Below are 19,461 nucleotides of genomic sequence, written 5' to 3' on the forward strand. Positions count from 1 at the left end.
ATGCATTAACTCTTCTTTAAATATTTGGTTAAATTTATGTGTGAAGGTGTCTGGTCATGAACTTTTGTTTGTTCACAGTTCTTTTTTTATTGAATCAATTTCATTACCAGTCTGTTTATATTTTCTATTTTCTCTTGATTCTGTTTTAGAGATTGTATATTTCTAGGAATTTATCCATTTCTTCTGGTTGTCTATTTATTGATGCATAACTCTTTGTAGTAATCTCTTATGATCCTTTGTATTTCTGTGGTATTAGTTGTACCTTATCTTTCAATTTTGTTATTATTTATTAGGGCCATCTCTCTTTTTCTAGATGAGTCTAGCTAAATATTTATCATTTTGTTTATCCTTTCAAAGAAATTGCTCTTAATTTTATTGCTCTCTCTATACTTTTTCCTCCAGTTTTCTTTATTTCTGCTCTGATTTTTATTATTTCTTTCTTTTTACTAACTTTGGATTTTGTTTGTTCTTCTTTTCCTATTTCCTTTAGCTATAATGTTAAATTGTTTGATTTTTTTCTTATTTCCTGAAATAGGCTTGAATCCCTATAATCTTTTCTCTTAAAATTGTTTTTGCATCATCCCATAGATTTTGGATCTTTGTGTTTCCATTTTTATTTGTCTACAGGTATTTTCTAATTCCCTCTTTGATTTCTTTAATGAACCATTTGTTATTTAGTAGCATATTGTTTAGCTTCCACATCTTTGTGTTTTTGCAGTTTTGTTTTTCCTGTACTTGATCCTTAATTTCATACATTTTGGGTTGGAAAAGATGCTCCATATGATTTCAATATTCTTAAATTTATTGAGAATTGTTTTGAGGTCTAACATGTGATCTATCCTGGTGAATGTTCTTGTTCCATATGTACTTGAAAAGAATATGTTTTCTGTTGCTTTGGGATGCAGTTTTCTGTATACATATATTAAGTCCAACTTATCTAATGTTCCTTTAAGGACAATGTTTTTGTTTTGATTTTCTGTCTGGATGATTTGTCCATTCACTTAAGTGGGGTGTTAAAGTCTGCAGCTATTCCTGTATTACCATCAATTTCTCCCTTTATATTTGTTAATATTTGCTTTATGTGGTCAGATGATCCTATGTTTTGTGAAGACATATTTACAATTGTTATATCTTCTGTTGGATCAATTCATTTATTATTATGTACTGTCTTCTTTTACTCTTGCTACAATCTTTGTTTTCAAGTCATTTTGTCTGACATGAGTATTGTTACCACAGCTTTCTTTTTATTTCCTTTTGCATGGAATACACTTTTCTATTCTCTCATTCTCAGTCTTTGTGTGACTTTAGATGTGACATGAGTTTCTTTAAGGCAGTATATATGTGGATCTTTTTTTTAAATTCATTTAACCACTCTATGTCTTTTGATTGTAACATATTGAGTCTATTTACATTTAATGTAATTATTGATAGTTATTTACTTATGCCATTCTGTTAATTGTTTAGGGGTTATTTTTGTAGTTCCCTTTTGCTTCTTTCTTCTTCTTTTGTTTGTCATTTGATGTCTATCTGTGTTATGTTTAAATATCTTTCTTTGTGTGCGTGTATGTGTGTGTGTGTTTGTGTGTGTGTGTGTGTATCAATTATTGGATCTTGCTTTGTGGTTACCATGAGGTTCATGTAAAATAACATATATGTGTGCATGTGTTTTTAAAGCATATTTGTTTTTATTTATAGATAGTTATCACATGAATTATAAAGAAAAAAAAGAATATCAGAATGGAACTGATAGATGTATGCATGCTATGGCTAAGAATAAACAATGTTTTTTACATATTATGTTTAGTGAGAACATTATCAGTATAACAGGGAATTATGATTACCTAAAAATATGTAGAAGTTATTTAATCTGTGCTTTAGAAATAACTGTATATAGTTTTATAAGCTGAAAAGAATTCAAAAGAATAATACCAAATATATACCTGTGTATAAGATTCAGAAAAGGCTTCAGTCTGTAAAGTCAATCAGCTGTATTATAGATAGACAGATAGATAGGTAGATAGATAGATAGATAGTAATTTGATACTATCTTATTGTAAGTTGATATTCTTTTAATTCTGAGCACAATTTAACCACCCCACTTTTTTCCCCAATTTCCATGGTTTAATCTTTTTGATGTCATATTTGCATCTTTTGGTTTTGTGTATCCTTCAACTACTTATTGTGGATATAGACAATTTTACTACTTGGTCTTTTATCCTTCCTACTAACTTAAAGTGTTTGATCTGCATTACCTGTATGTTTTCTTTTACCAGTTATATTTTTCTTTCATAATTTTTGTATTTCTAGCCATGGCCTTTTCTTTTCCACTTAGAAAATTCCCTTTAATTTTTATGGTAAAGCTGGTTTAGTGGTAAAGCTGGTTTAGCTTTTGTTTGTCTGCAAAACTCTTTATGTCTCCTTCAAAGTGAAAGATAGCCTTGCTGAGTAGAGTATTCTTGGATTTTATATCCTTTCATCACTTTGAATATATCATGCATCTTCTTCCTGGACTGCAAATTACTGCTGAAAATTCTTCGGACAGTCTTATGGGAGTTCCCTTGTAAGTAACTAGTGGATTTTATCTTGCTGTTTTTAAGGTTCTCTCTTTAATTTTTGCCATTTTAGTTATGTCTTGGTGTGGACCTCTTTGGGTTAATCTTTTTTCAGACTCTTTGCTTCCTTGACCTGGATTATTTTTCCTTTCTTAGGTTAGGGAAGTTTTCAGCTATCATTTCTTCAAGTAAATTATCTGCCTCTTTCTCTTTTGTCCTTCAGCGACCTTATAATGGTGAATGTCAGTATGCTTGATGTTATTCTAGAGGTCTCTTTAACTATACTCATTTTTAACAATTTTGTCATTGTTGTCCAGCTTGGTTGATTTCCACTGCTCTGTTTTCCACTATTCTGATCCATTCCTCTGTATCATTTAATCTACTATTGATCGTTCAAGTGTGCTTTTTAAAAAAACATAACAGTTTTATTGAAATATAACACATATATCACAAAATTCACCCACTTAAAATACTCAATTCAGTGGTTTTTAATACATTCATTGAGTTGTGCAAGGCATTGCCACACTGGATTTTAGAAGATTTTCATCACCTCCCAGAAGAAACCATGTACATATTTCCAGTCAGTCCACATTTCCCTCAATCCCTCTGACTACCTCTGGGCAACTACCAACCTACTTCCTGTCTCTACAGATTTGTCTATTCTGGACATTTCATGTAAATGGAATCATATAGTATGTGGTCTTTTGTGACTGGCTTCTTTCATTTAGCATGTTTTCAAAGATCATTCATGATGTAGTATATATCAGTATACCACTCCTTTTTATTGCCAAATAATATTCCATTGTATGGACCATACTACACTTTATTCACCCATTCATCATTTGATGGACAGATGAATGAATAAATTTGGGTTATTTCCCCTTTTTCTATTATGAATAATGCTGTTATGAACATTTTTTGGTAAGTTTTGTGTGGATGTAGGTTTTCATTTCTCTTGGATATATATTTAGGAGTGGAATTGCTGGGTTATATGGTAACACCTATGCTTAATCTTTTGAGGAACTGCTAGATTGTTTTCCAAAGAAACTGGATCATTTTTGAGTATTCCAATTTCTCTACATCCTCACCAAATGTATTATTTTTTTTGTCTTGAGGATTCCAATTTCTCTACATTCTCACCAACACTTACTATTTTTTGTCTTTTTTAAACTATAGCTATCCTAGTGGGTGTGAAGTGGTACCTTATCAAAAGTGATTCTGATTTGCATTTCCTTGTGCTTTTGGGGTAATATCTAGGAAATCAGGACCTAATCCAAGATCATAAACGTTTACATTTATGTTTGCCTATGTTTTCTTCTAAGAGTTTTACAGCTTTAGCTCTTATTTAGGGCTTTATTTCATTTTCAATTAATTTTTGTATAGAGTGTGAGGTAATTATTTTGCAGGTGAATACCCATTTGTCCTAGCACCATTTGTTGAAAAGACTATTCTTTCTCCATTATATTGTCTTGGTACTCTTGTTGAAAATCAGTTGACCACAGATATATGGGTTTATTTCTGGACTCTGAATTCTCTTCCATTGATTCATATGTCTATCCTTAAGCCATTCTCAGTACATCTGTCTCTACAACTGTAACTGTGCAGAAAGTTTAGAGATTAAGAAGTGTGAGTCTTCCAATTTTTTTCTTTTCTGTCAAGACTATTTTGGCTATTTTGTGTCATTGTGGTTTTGATTTGACAGCTAATGATTTTGAGTATCTTTTCTTGAGCTTACTGGACATTTGTCTCTTTTTGAAGAAATATCTATTGATAATCTTTGCTCATTTTTAAATTAGATTATTTGTCTTTTTATTGTTGAGTTGTCAGAGTTCTTTATATATTCTTTTTTTCTATTTTATTTCATTTTTTTTGAATTTATGAAAATAAATGTATTGCCACAGAAATTAGAATGCTCACTAAGAGTTTCCAAATTCTGGAGGGATCAGATAGGGAGATAAAGGTAAATGTTTCATCTCTGTTCACAAAGGTGTATGTCAGCAAATTACTGATAGCTTAAGAGAAAAGAGAAAAGATTTTCTTAAATCTGGAAAAACAAAGCACAGAAGAACAAAGAACATTTCAAACAGAAAGTCACAAAAATTATAATCACCCTCACCAGTTCACTCAGTCTCATGTAATTAATTTTTTTTCCATCTTGATCTTTTGTTAGCACTTTTATGAATTCAACTGTTTTCCATTGAGTTCTGAAAATGCTTATTCATTCACTTCAGCAGTATAGTTAGTTACCAGAAACCTGCAATTGTCAGTCTTTTCCATGAATTCCCTGAAGATAAAACACTTATATAGGAACATTTTTGCAAAAGCATCAGAGTACACCCAGAACTGTCTGTAAATGACAAAAGGCTTAAAAATGACCACAGTAAAAGATTTGATGAAAGTTCATAATAATGCAACTGACAAGGAAATTTAGCTATTTCTGAGATATACATTTTAAAATAATAAATAGAATTATGACTTATAACATTATACTAGAACATATAAGATTTTTAGGAATTTCATGTAATATCTGAAGCATTTACATTAACGTATTTCCATACAAATAACCCAAAGAAAATTGAGTATTAGTTCTTTTAATTTAATTTAATTTAATTTTTAAACAGCAGGTTCTTATTAGTCAGCTATTTTATACACATCAGTGTATGCATGTCAATCCCAATCACCCAATTCATCACACCACATCCAACCCAACCCCCATGGTTTTCCCTCTTTGGTGTCCATACGTTTCTTCTCTACATCTGTGTTTCAAATTCTGCCCTGCAAACCAGTTCATCTGTACCATTATTCTAGATTCCACATACATGCGTTAATATACAATATGTGTTTTCTCTTTCTGACTTACTTCACTCTCTATGACAGTCACAAGATCCATCCATGTCTCAACAAAGACCCAATTTCGTTCCTTTTATAGCTGAGTAATATTCCACTGTATATATGTACCACATCTTCTTTATCCATTCATCTGTCGATGGGCCTTTAGTTTGCTTCCATGACCTGGCTATTGTAAATAGTGTTGCAATGAACAATGGGGTGTATGTGCATTTTGAATTATGGTTTTCTCTGGATATATGCCCAGGAGTGGGATTGCTGGATCATATGGTGTTTCTATTTTTAGTTTTTTAGGAAACCCCCATACTGTTCTCCATAGTGGCTGTATCAATCTACATTCCCACAAACAGTGCAAGAGGGCTCCCTTTTCCACACCCTCTCCAGCATTTGTTGTTTGTAGATTTTCTAATGATGCCCATTCTAACTGGTGTGAGGTGATACCTCATGGTAATTTTGATTTGCATTTCGCTAATAATTAGTGATGTTGAGCACCTTTTCATGTGCTTCTTGGCCATCTGTATGTCTTCTTTGGAGAAATCTCTATTTAGGTCTTCTGGACATTTTTGGATTCGTTTATTTCTTTAATATTGAGCTGCATGAGCTGTTTATATATTTGGGAGATTAATCAATTGTCTGTTGATTCATTAGCAAATATTTTCTCCCATTCTGAGGGCTGCTTTTCATCTTGTTTATGGTTTCCTTTGCTGTGCAAAAGGTTTTTTTTTAGTTTCATTAGGTCCCATTTGTTTATTTTTGTTTTTATTTCTATTACTCTATGAGGTGGATAAAAAAAGATCTTGCTGTGATTTATGTCAAAGAGTGTTCTTCCTATGTTTTCCTCTAAGAGTTTCATAGTGTCCAGTCTTGCATTTAGGTCTCTAATCCATTTAGAGTTTATTTTTGTGCATGGTGTTAGGGAGTGTTCTAATTTCATTCTTTTACATGTAGCTGTCCAGTTTTCTCAGCACCACTTGTTGAAGAGACTGTCTTTTCTCCATTGTACATCCTTGCCTCCTTTGTCATAGATTAGTTGACTATAGGTGCGTGGGTTTACCTCTGGGCTTTCTACCTTGTTCCATTGTTCTATGTTTCTGTTTTTGTTCCAGTACCATATTGTCTTGATTACTGTAGCTTTGTAGTATAGTCTGAAGTCAGGGAGCCTGATTCCTCCGGCTCCATTTTTTTCCCTCAAGACTGCTTTGGCTATTCAGTGTCTTTTGTTTCTCCATACAAATTTGAATATTCTTTGTTCTAGTTCCATAAAAAATGACACTGGTAATTTGATAGGGATTGCATTGAATCTGTAGATTGCTTTGGGTAATATAGTCATTTTCACAATATTGATTCTTCCAATCCAAGAACTTGGTATATCTCTCCATCTGTTGGTATCACCTTTAATTTCTTTCACCAGTGTCTTATGGTTTTCTGCATACAGGTCTTTTGTCTCCCTAGGAAGGTTTATTGCTAGGTATTTTATTCTTTTTGTTGCAAAGGTAAATGAGAGAGTTTCCTTAATTTCTCTTTAAGATTTTTCATCATTAGTGTATAAGAATGCATGAGATTTCTGTGCATTAATTTTGTATCCTGTAATTTTACAAAATTCATTGATTAGCTCTAGTAGTTTTCTGGTGGCATCTTTAGGATTCTCTATGTATAGTATCATGTTATCTGCAAACAGTGACAGTTTTCCTTCTTCTTTTCCATTTTGTGTTCGTTTTTGTTTTTTTTTTTTTTTTTTCTTCTCTGATTGCCATGGCTAAGACTTCCAAAACTATGTTGAATAATAGCAGTGAGAGTGGACATCCTTGTCTTTTTCCTGACCTTAGAGGAAATGCTGTCAGTTTTTCACCATTGAGAATGATGTTTGCTGAGGGTTTGCCATATATGGCCTTTATTATGTTGAGGTAGGTTCCCTGTATGCCCACTTTCTGGAGGGTTTTTTTCATTAATGGGTGTTGAATTTTGTCAAAAGCTTTTTCTGCGTCTCTTGAGATGATCATATGGTTTTTATTCTTCAATTTGTTAATATGGTATATCACTTGATTGATTTGCATATATTGAAGAATCCTTGCATCCCTGGGATAAATCCCACTTGATCATGATGTATGATCCTTTTAATGTGCTGTCGGATTCTGTTTGCTAATATATTCTTGAGGATTTCTGCATCTATATTCATCAGTGATATTGGCCTGTAGTTTTCTTTTTTTGTAGTATCTTTGTTTGGTTTTGGTGTCAGGGTGATTGTGGCCTCATAGAATGTGTTTGGGAGTGTTCCTTCCTCTGCAATTTTTTGGAAGAGTTTGAAAATGATCAGTGTTAGCTCTTCTCTAAATGTTTGATAGAATTCACCTGTGAAGCCAACTTGTCCTGCACTTTTGTTTGTTGGAAGATTTAAAATCATAGTTCCAATTTCATTACCTGTGATTGGTCTGTTCATATTTTATGTTTCATCCTGGTTCAGTCTTGGAAGGTTATACTTTTCTAAGAATTTGTCCATTTCTTCCAGGTTGTCCATTTCATTGGCATAGAGTTGCTTGTGGTAGTCTTTGGATGCTTTGTATTTCTGTGGTGTCTCTTGTGACCTCTCCTTTTTCACTTCTAATTTTATTGCTTGGAGTCCTCTCCCTCTTTTTCTTGATGTGTCTGGCTAATGGTTTATCAATTTTGCTTATCTTCTCAAAGTACCAGCTTTTAGTTTTCTTGATCTTTGCTATTGTTTTCTTTGTTTCTATTTCATTTATTTCTGCTCTGATCTTTATGATTTCTTTCCTTCTGCTAAGTTTGGTTTTTGTTTTTTCTTCTTTCTCTAGCTCCTTTAGGTGTAAGGTTCGATTGTTTATTTGAGATTTTTCTTGTTTCTTGAGGTAGGCTTATATAGCTATAAACTTCCCTGTTAGAGCTGCTTTTGCTGCATTACATAGGTTTTGTGTCATCGTGTTTCCATTGTCATTTATCTCTAGGTATTTTTTAATTTCCTCTTTGATTTCTTTAGTGATCTCTTAGTTATTTAGTAATGTATTGTTTAGCCTCCTTGTGTTTGTGTTTTTTACGTTTTTTCTTCGTAATTCATTTCTAATTTCATAGTGTTGTGCTCAGAAAAAAATGCTTGATATGATTTCCATTTTCTTAAATTTACTAAGGCTTGATTTGTGACCCAAGATGTGATCTATCCTGGAGAATGTTCCATGTGTACTTGAGAAGAATGTGTAATCTGCTGTTTTTGATGCAATGTGCTAGAAATATCAATTAAATCTATCTCGTCTATTGTTTCATTTAAAGCTTCTGTTTCCATATTTATTTTCATTTTGGATGATCTGTCCATTGGTCTACGTGAGGTGTTAAAGTCCCCCCACTATTATTGTGTTATTGTTGATTTCCTCTTTTACAGCTGTTAGCAGTTGCCTTATGTATTGAGGTGGTCTTATGTTCGGTGCATATATATATATATATATAATTCTTATATCTTCTTATTGGATTGATCCCTTGATCATTATGTAGTGTCCTTCCTTGTCTCTTGTAACATTCTTTATTTTAATGTCTATTTTATCTGATATGAGTATTGCTACTCCAGCTTTCTTTTGATTTCCATTTGCATGGAATATCTTTTTCCATCCCTTCACTTTCAGTCTGTATGTGTCCCAAGGTCTGAAGTGGGTCTCTTGTAGACAGCATATATGTGGGTCGTGTTTTTGTATCCATTCAGCAAGTCTGTGTCTTTTGGTTGTAGCATTTAATCCATTCATGTTTAAGGTAATGATTGATACGTATTTTTCTATGACCATTTTCCTAATAGTTTTGGGTTTGTTTTTGTAGGTCCTTTTCTTCTCTTATGTTTCCCACTTAGAGAAGTTCCTTTAGCATTTGTTGTAGAGTTCGTTTGGTGGTGCTGAATTCTCTTAGCTTTTGCTTGTCTGTAAAGCTTTTGATTTCTCCATTGAATCTGAATGAGATCCTTGCTGGATAGAGTAATCTTGGTTGTAGGTTCTTTCTTTCATCACTTTAAGTATATCATGCCACTCCCTTCTGGCTTGTAGAGTTTCTGCTGAGAAATCAGTTGTTAACCTTGTGGGAGTTCCCTTGTATGTTATTTTTCATTTTTCCTTGCTGCCTTCAATATTTTTTCTTTGTCCTTAATTTTTGCCAATTTGATTACTATGTGTCTAGGCATGTTTCTCCTTGGTTTTGTCCTATATGGGACTCGCTGCACTTCCTGGACTTGGGTGTCTATTTCCTTTCCCTGGTTAGGGAAGTTTGTGACTATGATCTCTTCAAATGTTTTCTCTGGTCTTTTCTCTCTCTCTTCTCTTTCTGGGACTCATATAATGTGAACGTTATTGTGTTTAATGTTGTCGCAGAGGTCTCTTATGCTGTCATTTATTTTCATTCTTTTTTCTTTATTCTGTTTTGCAGCAGTGAATTCCACCATTCTGTCTTCCAGGTCACTTATCCATTCTTCTGCCTCAGTTATTCTGCTATTGATTCCTTCTAATGTAGTTTTCATTTCAGTTATTGTATTATTCATCTCTGTTTCTTTTTGTTCTTTAATTCTTCTAGGTCTTTGTTAAACATTTCTTGCATCTTCTCAATCTTTGCTTCCATTCTTTTTTCAAGGTCTTGGATCATCTTCAGAATCATTATTCTGAATTTTTTTTCTGAATTCTTGCCGATCTCCACTTCTTTTAGTTGTTTTTCTAGGTTTTATCTTGTTCCTTCATCTGTTATATAGTCCTATGCCTTTTAATTTTGTCTATCTTTCTGTGAATGTGGTTTTCATTCCACAGTCTGCAGGGCTGTATTTCTTCTTGCTTCTGCTGTCTGCCCTTTGCTGGATGAAGCTATTTAAGAGGCTTGTTCAAGCTCCCTGATGGGAGGGAGTGGTGGTGGGTAAAGCTGGGTGTTGCTCTGGTGGGCAGAGCTCAGTAAAACTTTAATCTGCTTGTCTGCTGATGGGTGGGGCTGAGTTCGCTCCGTTTGTTTTTTGGCTTGAGGTGACCCAGCACTGGAAGCTACAGGCTCTTTGGTGGCACTAATGGAGGACTCTGGTAGGCCTTATGTCAAGGAGTACTTCCCAGAACTTCTGCTGCCAGTGTCCTTGTCCCCATGGTGAGCCACAGTCACCCCATGCCTCTGCAGGAAATCCTTCCAACACTAGCAGGTAGGTCTGGTTCAGTCTCCTTTGGGGTAACTGCTCCTTCCTCCTGGGTCCTTACGAGCACATTACTTTGTGTGTGCCCTCCAAGGGTGGAGTCTGTTTCCCCTAGTCCTGTCAAAGTCTTGCAATGAAATCCTACTAGCTTTCAAAGTCTGATTCTCTGGGAATTCCGCCTCCTGTTGCCAGACCCCCAGGTTGGGAAACCTGAGTTATGGTTCAGAACCTTCACTTCAGTGGGTGGACTTCTGTGGTATAATTGTTCTCCAGTTTGTGAGTCACCCACCCAGCAGTTATGGGATTTGATATTATTGTGATTGTGTTCCTCATACTGTCTCATTGTGGCTTCTCCTGTGTCTTTGGATGTGGGATCTCTTTTTTGGTGAGTTCCCGTGTATTCCTCTCAATGATTGTTCACTGGTTAGTTGTGATTCTGGTGCTTTCACAAGGAGTGCTGTTTATTTCTATTTTATAACTTATGAAACAAATACCATATTGAGTTATTTTTTTTCTGACAAACTCTATAATAGAAATAACATGAATTTATAGACCTTCAATCAACCAAAGTACAATAAAAGTAAGATATGTCTGTATTGTAAAACTTAACAAGCTTAAGCTAGCTTTAATACCAGGTAGTAATTTAATATTAAATATTTCCTAGATCACATGAACCTGAAATTCATTCTGGCCAGTTTCTTTTATATTTAGAAATATTTAGTTTGTAAGTGCTTAGTTTTAAGTCAATTAAATTGAGTTATTTTATAAACTTAATTTTGATAATATTTTCCAGAGGTAGAGACATCTCAATATAATGTACACACAGATGTATAAACAGACAAAACTAGAGATCTCAAAGCTTCACTTTAAGAACTTAGTTATTAATCAGTTATTACAATACAAACTTACTAGTTTATAAGTAACAGTTTGTATAAGTTAAATTTGTTTGCTCAAGGGACTGAGGCTTTGCTATTTGTGGAAAAGACTTTTAAGATTTGTATTTGTCCTTAATAAACCCTTAAGGAGACTCTGAATCAGATTTTGGGTGAGGGAGCCTTTCCAGTGGTTTGAGTTTAAAAAGGACTTTTTCTCCTTTTTTTGACCTTGGTTTCAGATTTTACCTAATTGAACTAATTATGCTCAGTTGTAGGTCACTGTGAGCTGTATACACATTTCTGATTTGTAGACTCTTTTTTCCACTGCAAAGCTTTTTATTATTTTTTTCATCTGTTTTGTTATATACATTTGTTTGTCTTATTTTTAGATTCCACATATAGGTGATAACATACAGTATTAGTCTTTCTCTCTCTGACTTATTTCACAAAGCATAATACTCTCTAGGTCCAACCACATTGTTGCAAATAGCAGAATTGCATACTTTTTTATGGCTGAGTACTATTCCACTGTATATATATACAACATCTGTATCCATTCATCTGTTGATGGACACTTGGGTTACTTCCATGTCTTGGCTGTTGTAAATAAAGCTGCTATGAACATTGGGGTGCAAGTGTCTTTTCGAGTTACTGTTTTTGCTTTTGGAATTTTTGAGCTATATACCCAAGAGCAGAATTGCTGGATGATATGGTAGTTCTGTTTTTAGTCTTTGGAAGAACATCTGTAGTGGAGGTTTTCCATTGTGGCTGCACCAGTTTACATTCCCACCAACAGTGTACAGGTGTTCACTATTTGTAGACATTTACAAGACAAAGACAGTTGCCTTTAATTCTCCAAAGGACCAGTGTGCCACCTAAATGATATCAAAGGATTGATTTGCCCAACTACTCTTTCTTTAATTTGCTTTTCATGTCAGTGAGAAGATTTTCAACTAAATAAAACATTAAGAGTTCCATGTTCTAGAATTTTAGGGTTTAATTTCTCATACTTTCAAAGGTTTGCATAGGCCTTCAACATAGTCCCTCTTTCTGAGTACACAGGTTAGACCCAGAACAAAATCTCTACTCTTATTTTTATTAGCTGAAAATTAGCTCTCAGTTTTACTTTATATTGTATGGGCTCAGGTAACCCTATGGGTTTCCTTTAGTATGTTTAATTAATATTTCCTGAGGGACAGATTCATATGACCTGTTTTATAATGCCAAGCAGGGGAAGCATTCCCCAGTGAAAGGTCTATCCCACAATATAATTAGGCAAAAGAGATGTAACTACCTTATATAAAGCCTATTTAAATATACCAGTTTTTGCAAACTTTTATCTCAATTCCATCAACTTTTATGTCTGTAACTATAGTTTTCACTAGAATCCAATCAACAAGTTTTGGTCTTACAAGGAGTCCCAGAAGGTTTTCCTTACTTTTTATTCCCAGACTGCTTAATCTATTTTGTATAAAATGCTCTGGGGTCCCCAGTGAGGGTTTGAGCCAAAGGAATCAGGCTCATTTGTCAATCTTTTAACTTGATTAATTGACCTAACTATTGCCCCAAATAATTGTTGGTCAGGTATTTCAGTGTAATTTTCTTCCAGCCTTTTAAATATATATATACACATATATAATATTTTAAATACATATATATAATATTTTAAATATATATATACAATATTTTAAGTATATACAAATATTTATAATTTTTAAAATATATATAAATATACATAATATTTTAAATAAATATATATATATATATATTAAATGGGGATAAGTAGAGTGGACTTGTTTTGGGCCCTTTAATGTTGGAGACCAATAAGGGGTCCCCTTGGCCCATCCAAGCCTAGGTAGTGTTCTACCAAACCTTTGTTTTAATCCCATTAACATTCATTTTATTTATTCCATTTTAAAATAACCATCTAAAGATTTCTTTATCCATTTGGAATGAGTCTCTTTAAAATTTCTACCTTTTTGTGAAGTCTCTAGACTTTCTCTTCAGTTTTTTTCTTACTTCCCTGTTAATCAACTTAATTAACATTAATATGCTAATGTTTTTATTAACATCTGTAAGACCCATTGACGGGAAGCAGAGACTATAAATAAGGTTACCCAAACTGAATTTTTAGTTTGTTTTAAATTAAAGGAGCTCTTAGGTTAACCATTATATCATTTTATATATTTTCCACATTTTAATTTATTTTTTTAATAGGTACCAATAAAATAGCTGTTTATCATGAGAGCTCTCTAAAATTTACAAATTTAGAAATTTCTCCAATTTAGAGGATCCCTCATCTGGCCATTAATGAGATATATCTTAATAGTGATTCAAACAAGTAAGATGCAAGAGACATTCTCCAGAAGAGAGTGCAAAGGATGTCATCTAAACAAGATCAGAAAGTTTGCTCCCAAAAATAGTCTAAGAATGCAAAGGCCTTCATTGTACAGGCTGATGCAATGAAGGTTAAGATGGCAAAAAGCCCCTGAGAGTTGGCACAGTCATACAAAAGACTGCTCAGAATCCCTCTATTCAACTGGCTGCCAAATGTACACCATATGTGTATATTTTGGATGGCAGAGACCAAGTTCTCAAAACACATACACACACATGCAATGCCTAAGAAGATCAGGTAGAACATTTACATCTCACAAACATGAGGAGAGAAATGCAAATTCCTCTAGGAAGGCTTTTGTGTCTTTAAGGCCAAAATCCTGAAAAGGTGTTTTATCAAATTAGTTTTCTCCAACTTAACTGTGTACACAATGAAAGAGCACAATCGTAGTTATTTTCAAGGTAAGATTGCCTTTAATTCCCAATTAAGTAAGTACTTGTAAGTGTAAATTTTTTATATACATAAAACTGGCTGAGGTATTAGTTGGAGGCTGGCAAACTGTCATTCCTTTTTCTTTTGTTTTGAAAGATTGTTTCCCCATTCCAAGGTTGATTTGTTGAGATAAAATCACTAGTGAAGATTGTGTGGTGGGTCAATGTGCTGTTTGTGAGCTCAACTCCTCTAGGTTTCATCTTAGAGTTGTTTCAGCCTTGTTACATATTTCTTTCTCCCCTCAGTAACCTAAAACCAGCATGGGTGCTCATATCAGAGTGGCCAGCTCTTATGTGTGTTCCTGCCAGAGCATATTTTTAACTAAAATGTGTCTGTTTCCCTATAGGGATGGCAGCACAGAATGAGGACTTGCTTCCACCACTCCTACAAGTTTCTCAGTTGTCTGAGAAAGACTTTACCAGCCAGGAGTAGATGTCCCTTCTTTGAAGCTGAAAGCTCTTATAAGATGTCTTCACTTTTATTTCAACAAAGTCTATCAAAGTAGCCAATTCAAGGAAAAATTACAGGCCAGTCTTCCACCTAATAACTTAGTCCAAACGTACTCAGTGTCTTTCAGCTGAGCAAAGTCTTCCCAGTCTTTCAACTGAGGATAACCTGCTCAGTGCCTAAACTGAGCAAAAACCTTCCCAGTGTCTTTCAACTGAGCATAACACACTCAGTGTCTAAACTGAGCAAAATCTTACAGTGTCTTTCAACTGAGGATAACCTACATCCCTCTTTTTGAAACTAAGTTTCAAGGATAATCTACTCCTCCAGAGAGAAGTTTAACACCACCAAATAAAACTTAGGATCATCAGCCAATAATGAGAGATCTGAGAACCAGGAGAGACTTACACAAATTCATCTGGACTCACTGAGGAGCAGGATGGGCACAAGAGGTCTCTGCTAGTATCAGGCTCCAGATATTCATAAACTTCAGGCAAAGAAGAGAAGTCTGTTCTGGACCCTTCACTGGTCATCAAAACTGTCAACTGAAAAAAGAAAAAGGCACAAGCTAAATGTTAAGAATTATGTTTTATTTGGGGGACATACTGAGGACCTAAGCCCAGAAAACAGCCTATCAGATAGCTCTGAGGGGCTGTTCCAAGAGGTAAATGAGGAACAAGGATATAAAGAAGGTTTTTTTTCAAAAGCAAACAAACCAGTAGTTGTAACATCAAAAGATTACTGTTAAAGAAAAACTGATAGGGACAGACTAAAGGGACAAAGTAGGTGATTAAGTAGTCAATCCCACTAGGGGATTGTAAGTAGAAAAAAAAATATGGGGGACCTCTGTAAGTTAATGATTACTCAAGAAAGCAGGTTTGCTTAACCACAAAACCAAGCAGGCTTGCTTAGCAACAGAACCCTGAGACATGCCCCAAAACAATAAAACAATGATGGCATGAGACCCACATCCTGTCCAGTGAGCTCAGCAAGTTAATGACCCCTAGGACATGCTCTTTGCACACATAAAAATCAATAAAATATGGAAACGTTACATTTCAAAATGAAAGACCCTCATTGTACTGAGACCTTAAATAATTTTTCCATAGTGCCATGACAGTCCCAGCTTGACCATGTAGGGACAAGAAAACTCTCTTGCCCAACATGAAGGAGGAACTGATGATGGAAATGTGAAATCTACTCAAGAATAAGGAAGAAGGTGTTTTTTTCCCCCTCCCCACTTTTCCTTTGATTATAAAACTTCAGCCCATTAAATTCTCAGGGTGTGGCACTCTCTCACCCACCATCTTGTGAGACTCACAAGTGTCTTATTCTAATAAATCGCTTCTTACCTATCACTTTGCCACTCGTTGAATTCTTTCTGTGCTGAGACATAAAGAACCAGAGTTCCTTGGAGCCCTTCAAAATGCCACCTAGCGGTTTCAAAACCGGACACCTCATGTTAATGAATTTAGCACTTTTCTATGTATGGGAAGATGCAAGAGTCTGGACTCAATGAAATCATTCCTTTGATATGCACCTTAACTATCTAGGGGCAATAAATTATTTTCTCTATCCTGAATCCCCTCAGTGTCTACCACCAGCCAGGGTGGGAAGGGGTGGCTGCAGTGGCTGATGGCTTGATGGCTGCAATATCATTTGTTTATTGATATGGCAGGTAACATTCTTTTTACAATAGTATGATAAAAAATATTTTATCCAAAAAATAGGATTCTTTTGAGAGTAAAAGTGGGAAGTATAAATTGGGGTTATCCTAGACAAATCAGAATATATGATCATCTACTTATTAGCCAATAATGATTTTTTAAGAATTAAAACCATACTGTTTGAAATATTCTGCAAAAAAGTTTGGTTTTACTCTCATAATATTTAATGTATTTTTAACTGAACAACCAATATCATGACAAGAATGAAATAATACTAACATAAGATACATAATATAGGGAAGAATTTCCTAAAGTATGTGTCTGAAAAATTTGGCTATACATTTTATTAAAAGGTATCATACATAAAACACATAACATAACATTTATTAGTCAAAAAAGTTTGAGAGCTGCTACCTTAAAACATGTATATCAGTTTTCAAGAAAGGTGAAAAAATATTTTAATCATACACCAACATCAGATCATATTTTATATCACTTTTGAGTAAAATAGATGCTTTCAAGTTTCTCCTTCCCTGTCATTCTTTTCAGCAGTTAATACATTTATTCAAAATAATTTGGATATCATGGAAAAATTACAGATACCATCTCCCCAACAGAAGTCATCTGCCAGCTGTATAATATTTGTGGGATTTTTAATGGTTTGAATTTTTCTGGGTGTATCTTCTAACATCTGTCAAGCAGCATTTAACCTAAGGTATATTTGAATCTATATAATGACTGAGGTCTATCGAGTAAATGAATATATAGATTAAAATCTAAGCCTTTTCTTAATTGATTCCAAACATCATAGCCTCTGATCTTAAAGAGCATTAATAAGTGGTTCAGAACCATTAACAGGCACACTTTCTAATGAAATTGTCTTCTGTTTTTTTTCTTGAAAGTCATAGAGGTTTTTTCTAATCAGATTTTTTATTTCAGTTTTGCTTTATTTCTTCCCCAAAATGATTTCCTTTATAACATTGACCCACTCATTGACCCACTCATCTTGATTTGTAATTTTACTGCTTTATTTATTTGTTTCTTCCATTATGCTTTAAGTTTCATGAGGGCAAGGAACAGGTATGTTTTATTTTACTATAGAATCCTCATGGTCTAATATACCTCCAGGCACAAAATGGTCAGCAAAAAGGATTTAAATTGATTAAATAATTGATTAGAATAACACTGAAAATTAATTATAAATTTTATCCTAATATAGTCAAAGGCATCTAAGAATACTAATGAGAAATTTTTATGGAATTGAGAGTATAAGAATTTGGTTATAAATTTAGCCCTTGTGGGTTTAGTGCTGAAGACTTTACTGAGACCTACCTGAAGCAGGAAAACTAACACCCCTTAATAAAATGCTGCACTCAAATTTCTATCTATCTATCAATCTATCTATCTATTTATTTTTAATTGAAGTATATTTGATTTGCAATGTTGTGTTACTTTCTGGTGTACAGCAAAGTGATTCAGTTATATATATATATATATATATATATATATATATATATATATATATATACACATATATATTATTTCTCATAGTTTTTCATTATGGTTTATTATAGGATACTGAATATAATTCCCTATGCCATTAATTTATTTTAAACAGAAAAATTAATTCATTATCCCTGAGGAGCAGCAAAATTGTTTGCCATCTCACTAGGGCCCTTTGGGTGGGAAAAATGTACCCTCCAATTAATCAAAACCCCAGGCCCTCACGATCTATAGATATGGGTCCAAATTTATAATGTCAGCTTGGTGCAGAAATTGTAAGCCGAGAACCTGACATGAAAACAATTCCAGGATTACTGACACTCAAGGTCCTCTATGAATGCAAATATAGAGCTGCTCTGTGGGGTCACTTTCCAAAGGGATGGTGCCCTGACTGTGGAGGACTTGGTAGCCTCTTAGAAAATCTTTGTTGAGAAGAGAAGCTAAGAGTGTAAGAATGAAAGCAGAATATGTAGGGGGCATTTGAAGTAATCTAAGAGAAACAGTACAGTAGTGGCTACAACAAGTTAGTCAATGGTCATGGTGGTGAGAATTGGTGGAATTTAGTACATATTATAAAGTTTGATCAGACAGGATTTGCTGATAGATAAGATATGGCATATGAGAGAAAGAGAGGAGTTGGTGATTTTTAAAAAGTTACTTAGAAATGACCAAAATTAATTGGACATAATGACAAACACCAACTATTTAAAACAAAAGTTGAGAGAACTACTAAGAGAAATTAAAAAGCAATAGTGAGCAATTTTAACACATCTCTCTTAGGAATTGATAGAATTAGCAGGACCAAGTTATTAAAGCTAATAAAATATGAAATTACAATTAAAAAGCCTGACAATAAGCATATATTGAATTCCACATTCAACAAATATACAAAGCATTTTTCTTCAAGCACTCATGGAGCATGAACGAAATAGACTTATACCATAAGGTGAGTCTCAGTAGACTACATTTTCTGACCAAAGTGCAATTAATTTTGAAATCAGTCACAAAGAGATGGGTAAAATGATAGTGTACTCATATATTTGTTTCTTTTCCTGATCCTTAGAATAAATAATAAATACTAATTTAGTCATTGAGATATAATGCTTCACTATGGATTTTAGGCAACATATTTTTGATGTCACTGTTATTACTATCCCTCTAAGAGAAAGAGACCTCAAATAAAAGATTGGTACTAGTGCCAATTCCATTGATCAATATGTTTTTAAACTTAATAATATTCTCCAAGTTAAACAAACTCATATATATTTATGAGTTTATTTAAAAGTTCCAGATATATGTACCCAGTCTGCTACTGATGTTTAAATTCTGTTGTCCTAATTAATAAATAAATTTCAGATTTATAGTCATTACAATGTTCCTTTTGCCTCAGAAATCTTTGTGTAGTTCCTAACATAATATAGCACTGAACCATTTGCTGCTCTCAGAAATTCTAAACAGAAGGAAATGTTTATATCCAAGACTTGGGAAAGAAGAGACCTTTTGACATTACTTTGAAAAAGTGTGAGATTGCTTTTTTAGACCATATTTTGATGGCTGGGACTCATTCTTCAAAGTTCCACAAAGTGGCATACAG

The sequence above is a fragment of the Delphinus delphis genome, chromosome 12 (assembly GCF_949987515.2).
Source record: "Delphinus delphis chromosome 12, mDelDel1.2, whole genome shotgun sequence".
Classification (NCBI taxonomy): Eukaryota; Metazoa; Chordata; class Mammalia; order Artiodactyla; family Delphinidae; genus Delphinus; species Delphinus delphis.